This window comes from Alnus glutinosa, chromosome 3, assembly GCF_958979055.1.
Source record: "Alnus glutinosa chromosome 3, dhAlnGlut1.1, whole genome shotgun sequence".
NCBI classification, from domain to species: Eukaryota; Viridiplantae; Streptophyta; class Magnoliopsida; order Fagales; family Betulaceae; genus Alnus; species Alnus glutinosa.
The window spans coordinates 7,742,033-7,748,032 of NC_084888.1; the positions used below are offsets into that span (position 1 = coordinate 7,742,033).

The 6,000-nt window shown below is 39.3% G+C and overlaps 1 long non-coding RNA gene across 1 annotated transcript; it reads right to left on the bottom strand.

Annotated features, from left to right (window-relative positions):
* Nucleotides 1-291: 291 nt before the first annotated feature.
* On the bottom strand, nucleotides 292-2,961 carry LOC133864523 (uncharacterized). The gene is made up of 3 exons (XR_009899522.1): nucleotides 2,406-2,961; nucleotides 721-833; nucleotides 292-488 (listed from the first exon to the last, which is right to left on the bottom strand). It is a non-coding gene; the product is annotated as an uncharacterized LOC133864523 (long non-coding RNA).
* Between the last annotated feature and the right edge of the window lie 3,039 nt (nucleotides 2,962-6,000).

A 6,000-nucleotide genomic window follows, 5' to 3' on the forward strand; every position in this document is an offset into this window, starting at 1 on the left:
TTCAAAAGGAAATATCTAACTATGAATAGAAAAACAAACAAGAAAATTAGCAAAGCTAATCAACAATGAGAACAAAAAAGCCACTGTCCAAAGATATAAAATATGAAAAAACATAACTAAAATAACCTCTGTGGAACTCTCCACATTCTTGATTAACTAAGTTCAGCTTATAGAAGATAGTGAATTTAATCATTTAATTTATATTCTAGCATTTCTCATTTCGTGTTAGCTCAAACCCCCCACTTTAATAAGTGAGACCAAACATATAAAATGTTTAATGAAAATGGACGGTGAATAACAAAAACAAAGTTTAAACACGTGATGTTTGCTCTCGTACCATGTTAAATTATCATTTATCTCAAAAACTTGAGCTTAAAGTAGCGATGAATTTAATTATTCAATTTATATTCTAACATTTCTATTCGCGACTCATTTGATAGAATTAATCATGGGTTGTCACAAAGTCACCCCTGCCATGGCTCACGTCTCTGCAATTCAAAACCATCAAGGATCAACAGTAGATAGATGCTCCATTAAAGATCTAATATAAGCAACAATGATATTTTACCAAGCCACTGAAGCAAAGTTGAGTGACTCAACGAAGAAATACATTTTTTTTCCTAATGGTCGAAGGCAACTTTGGTCATATTTACATATTCCAATTCATTATATGACAGAGAACCAATGAGTAATCAACGCCCAACAAAACAATACAACTACCTTTACAATCGACAACATGACTTCTCTGGGTCTTGGGTTTGCTTGGACTTCTCTGGTGGTCTTGGCTTCTTTATAGATTTAGCTTTCATGACCAATGAAACAAAGCTCCAGGGCTGAGAGAAATCGATACAAATATGAATATCTACATGCATGCAGGCACACACACACATGATCATCTGCATGCTCTCACAAAATCTCATCAAGGGAAAACAAAAAGTTGATCAAATACCACATTTATAAAACTCAAGTAATCCTTTGACAGGGGAAAAATTGTTCTGGCAGAGAAACATAAAGAGACAGAGCTAAGAAACATAAAACAGTGGGAGGATCAGCATGAAGGTAGTGATCAATGCAGGAAGCACATTGGCAGCTGACAGATGTTCAAAGTATGGGGATACATGCTTTAATGTCAGGAGAAGTCTAGGTTGGCATTCAATACTAGAATGCAACCCCACGCCTTTTCATACAACCCGTTGCCACGCCTAAGCACGGCTAATTGCTATAGAAGAGGTTGCGAAAGTCGCAATGCTATAACTAAAACAAGGACGAGGGCCCTCTTCCTTTCCCCCAAACTTCACACATTGTCACTGCCAACATAATCTTCCTGCTCATACCTTTTACTTTTTCACCATCATATCCAAAGCACTTGAAATAATAAATCAAAGCTAAACATGATAAATCATAATAGAAAAAGTAATTCAACCCAAAATATTGTGCACGGCTTATGAAATTCGTGCGGAGTCCACTAGGGTTATGTTTGGTATGCGAAACGGTTATTCACCGTTATTGCATATGTTGAATATAGAAACAGTAATTTCTACCATGGGTAGGAGCGGCGGCATCTGTTGCCGCCGCAGAATCTGCTCTTCGTGCGGTGTCACTGTGACGCCGCACCACGATTCCAGCGGCGTCACAAATGAAGACGCACCATTGTGTGGCGGCGAAGAAAAAGAAAAGAGGTGGGGTGCCGTGGCAAGCGGTGGCTGTACTGCCGCATGAAGAGGAGCGAACGGTGTCCGGGCTGCTGCATGAGGAAGAGCGGTGGCCTTGGGAGACCACCGCGGCGACGGGTTGCGTTGGTGGCGGCCGCCACTGTGTAACCCTAGGGGTTTGTGGTGACTGTGTTTTGTGTGCGCGCGGCTGTGACGTTGAAATAAAAAGCAAAACAAATGAGATGAATTGGGTAGGGTTTTGTTTTAAAAACTAGGAGGAATGCTACACTTACACCGATCCCCTACTCCCATCTTTTTACAGCCCGACGTGGCAAGAGCCACATCAGATTTCCACTTACACGCATTCTTCTCCTCTTCTCAGCGTCGGCGCTCCCTTGCTTCTCTTCTTCTTTTTCATCGGTATTTTAATTTTTCTTCTCCTCTTCTCAGCGTCTGCACACCCATCCCCTGACCGGAGAAGAAACATCTACAGCCCCAAGAAATCTCCGTCTCCGGTACTCTCTCTCTCCCCCCTCTCGCCGGCCGTCCACACACGCACAACCGGCCGAAACAGAAGACCCAACATCTCTACGCACAACCGGCCGAAACAGGGGACACGGGCAAACACCACACACGCGACTAGAGCACCATCTAACCGAACCCACCCAAAACCCATTCAAATGTGAATCATAGCAACTGGGTAAACCAAGCAAATCAACAATAAATCAAATAGAAATTACAAGAATCACTTACATAGGGGAATATCCGCTCAATACAGAAAATCCACCGGAAATTGCCTCTGTTCTCACCGGGAAAATCCTACACGAAAGTCTCCGGAATCCGCGCCCTCCGACGACCCACCGTTGACCGGACCCCAGGAAGGATCGGGTCCCTCTGTTCGGTCCTCCGGCCTCACGGGTTCACTCTCGGGGTCTGATCTCTCCCTCTCCAGATCTCTCTTCCCGTCTCTCTTCGTGTATCTCTCTCCCTCTCCCTCTCGATCTCTCTCTGTTAATCTCCCTCTCAATCTCTCGCTCTCTCTGTTTCACCCAGAAAGGAAGAACAAGAAAGTGAAGGGAGGAGAATCAGGAGAAACTGGGAGGGAGAAGAGAAAAATAGAAACCGAAGAGGAAAAAAAAAAGAAGAAAGAAGAGAGGAAGAGGGGGCCGTAGACGAGGAAGCAAACGAATAAAAAAAATCTGATTTCCGGCGAGAGGGGAGAGAGAGAGTGCGGAGATGGAGATAGAGAGAACCCAAGTCCAATTGGCTCCAATACCCACAGCCTCACTAGGGTTGAGATGAATTTCATGTTTTGCTATTTATTTTTCTAGCTATGTTTGTTGGTTGGGTGTGAATTTTTTAGATAAAAAAAAATGTGTTAAAAATGGGTTTCATATAAGAAAGATTGCAATTTTAAGAATTTACGATATATGTTTGTGATTAAACAAGATCAATGTTGTTTTGATAGATCATATTGCTTTCTATATTATGAGCTTTTTTTTTTTCCTTAAAAAAAAGAAAAAGAAAAACCAAAACAAAGCTTGAGAAGTGCAGCTTATTGGGCAAAAATACAAACCTTGAAATTGAAAAAAGGCCCAAAAACATGTAAAGTGAGCCCCAAAACACTGCCCAACACTCAAAATAGGCTCAACTTAGTAAAATCGGTTAGCGATTGTAGGTTAAATAACCTCTAACAGCTTGAAGCGGTTGTTGTGGCAATTATTAAATTCCATCGGCCGCCTTTTCACCCATAAGCCTAACCACTTGCCGCAAGTTGATATTTAAATGCATACAGTTTCAGTATACATATATTTGATGGGCGTAAAGAGGCATACAGGCCCCCCCAAGCTCCAAGGTTCTCTCAAAAAAAAAAAATTAAAAAAATTAAAATTTTACCTCAAATTTTGTTATTTTTTTTAATTTTGGCCTCCCCAAAACTTTTTTTTTCAATTTGGCCCCCCCAAGTGGGGGGGGGGGGGGCTGGCTCCGCCCCCGTGCCTCTATAATTTTGATTGAGTTGATTATGCCTAGATTATATTGAATAAGTGGGGGTGTGGTTGAGTTGAATTATTTTTCCGTCCATACATAATTTTGTGCAAAAGAAGTTAAGTTAATAATTAATAATTTGATACTTGCGGCACGGAAGATGATTAGGAAGCTTAGCGAAGTTTTTCTCATGACATGTTAATAATTGTTTTTTCTTGAACTTAGATTAACACCGGTTTTTTTTTTTTTTTCCTCTATGTGTGTGTAATATTCCTTGCGCATTTTTTGTAGTGGTATGACTTCAAAAAACTTTATTACTGATTTGAGAGAATAATCGGGTGCCCGATTGTGGTTATGATCAAGCAACGACAACCGCAACTAGTTGTACACCCTTAATTGTCTGCTAATTGATTGATGTTACCAGACTTATGTTTAATAGTTTATGAATCGTGTCCGAAAGGGAGGTAAATAGAGTATTCATAAGCTAGCGAATGAAGCGTTTTCTCTTAAGAACAAATAAGTTCACTTGGACAAAGTCATTCATTGTATTCTTAATATTAGGACAAATCGGATATTTCGATGCCAAATGTCAAAATTTTCCTCATCCAATTTTTCTCATTTCAATAACCAATCAGTTGCGTTTTTTTACTGACCTCCAGTCATCCGAATAACCGATTTTCATATTTTATTGAATCTTTTCATTTTTATTTTTTTTTAAATAGAGGTTTTAGTTTCTGTGAAAATTACGAAGAATCATTCGTTGTGTTCAGACAAAATGAAGAAACAAACAAAAAAGATTACAGCAAATTATAACCCAAAACAAGGGATTCTCAATAATCTCAATTCAATAAGTTAAGAATTTAGATATAAAAATTACCAGAAAATACTTGCCGCAAATATGGTAGACGAACTAGGCTAGTTGTCCACTGGAACAGAGCTGCACTGCTAAAGAAAAATACAAAGAGACAATGCTAAAGTAAAATCACATAAAACCTACTCACAAAATTTTCAAAAATACTAATCGAAATCTGTAACTATTTCCCCTACAAAAACCGCAAACAAATCTATAAACAAATCTGCAAACTGACCGAGAGAACCTTTTCACGCGGGCATTGGACGTTGTCGGCGAGGGCTTGGGCACTGCTGCACTGGGCATCATCGGCGTGGCATTGGGTGTGTGATGACCCGTTTTATTTATTTATTTTTTATACAGATCATTTGCATAAACATTAATCTCTTAAAATATAAACGGATCTTCACAATGGCACGACGATATGTCGTAAAGCCAACATATGATACATACCCCATAATATGTACCTGGTAAATCAGAGTATAACATCTATCTACTGTGCAGCGGAAAACATAAACCTAATAGCGGAAATCACATTATAATCCTCTATTACAAATAATTACAACAAATAGTCATTAAATAACTATCTGAATAAATATTTCCTCAAATTAAATACATAACATAAACGGCTTATACAACAACAAGTGGCACAAGCGTCACAAGTTATAAACAAAACCTATAAGACAGTGGACACCCGTAGTTCAGCAATTATGACTGTCGCGGCAAGCTTCAGCAATAACATCCCAAGTACCTATCTACAACACCAACAACTACAATCGGAGTACCTGTAGCCAAAGGAACATCATTTATACGGTTGTGGGGGTTTGTCACATTCGTATAGATGAAACGGTGAGTTCACCGTCTCAGTACATAATACCGAGACCTCAGTAATAATAAACTAACTGAGTTTTCGCAAAGAACCAACTTTTCCTTTTTAGTCTCGCGTGCACTATAACAGCTACCAATTTATAAACTTTTGTTTGAAAACCCCCATAGCTGATATAGCAAACACCAACTAATAGAAAACATTTAAAGCATACTATGTAACTGTAAACATATATAGAAGTTACAGTCATCTCACATTGGAAGCAACTACATACATTCTCACATACTATAATACTTTTGTATTTGGTGGCTCAAATGTACAAAGACCCAGCGTTGCCAAATGTGAGTAACTTCGTGTAGAATGCATTACAACTTCGTGCCTTTGAACAACAGCTGATCATGCCAGTACTAGAGTGGAACTCTATATGCAAGTACAACTTTGCTGAAGAAAAAAATGACATTCCACCTACCTACCGCAGGACACTTACATTACCCAATCCAGTAGCGTAAACATCTAAGTACATCAAAGCACAAATCAATTGCATCTTACTCAGCAATACAAAGATACAGCGTTGCCAAATGTAAGTAACTTCGTGTCGAGTGCATTACAGCTTCGTGCCTTTGAACAACAGATGATCATGCCAACACTAGAGTGGAACTCTATATGCAAGCACGATTTGACTGAAT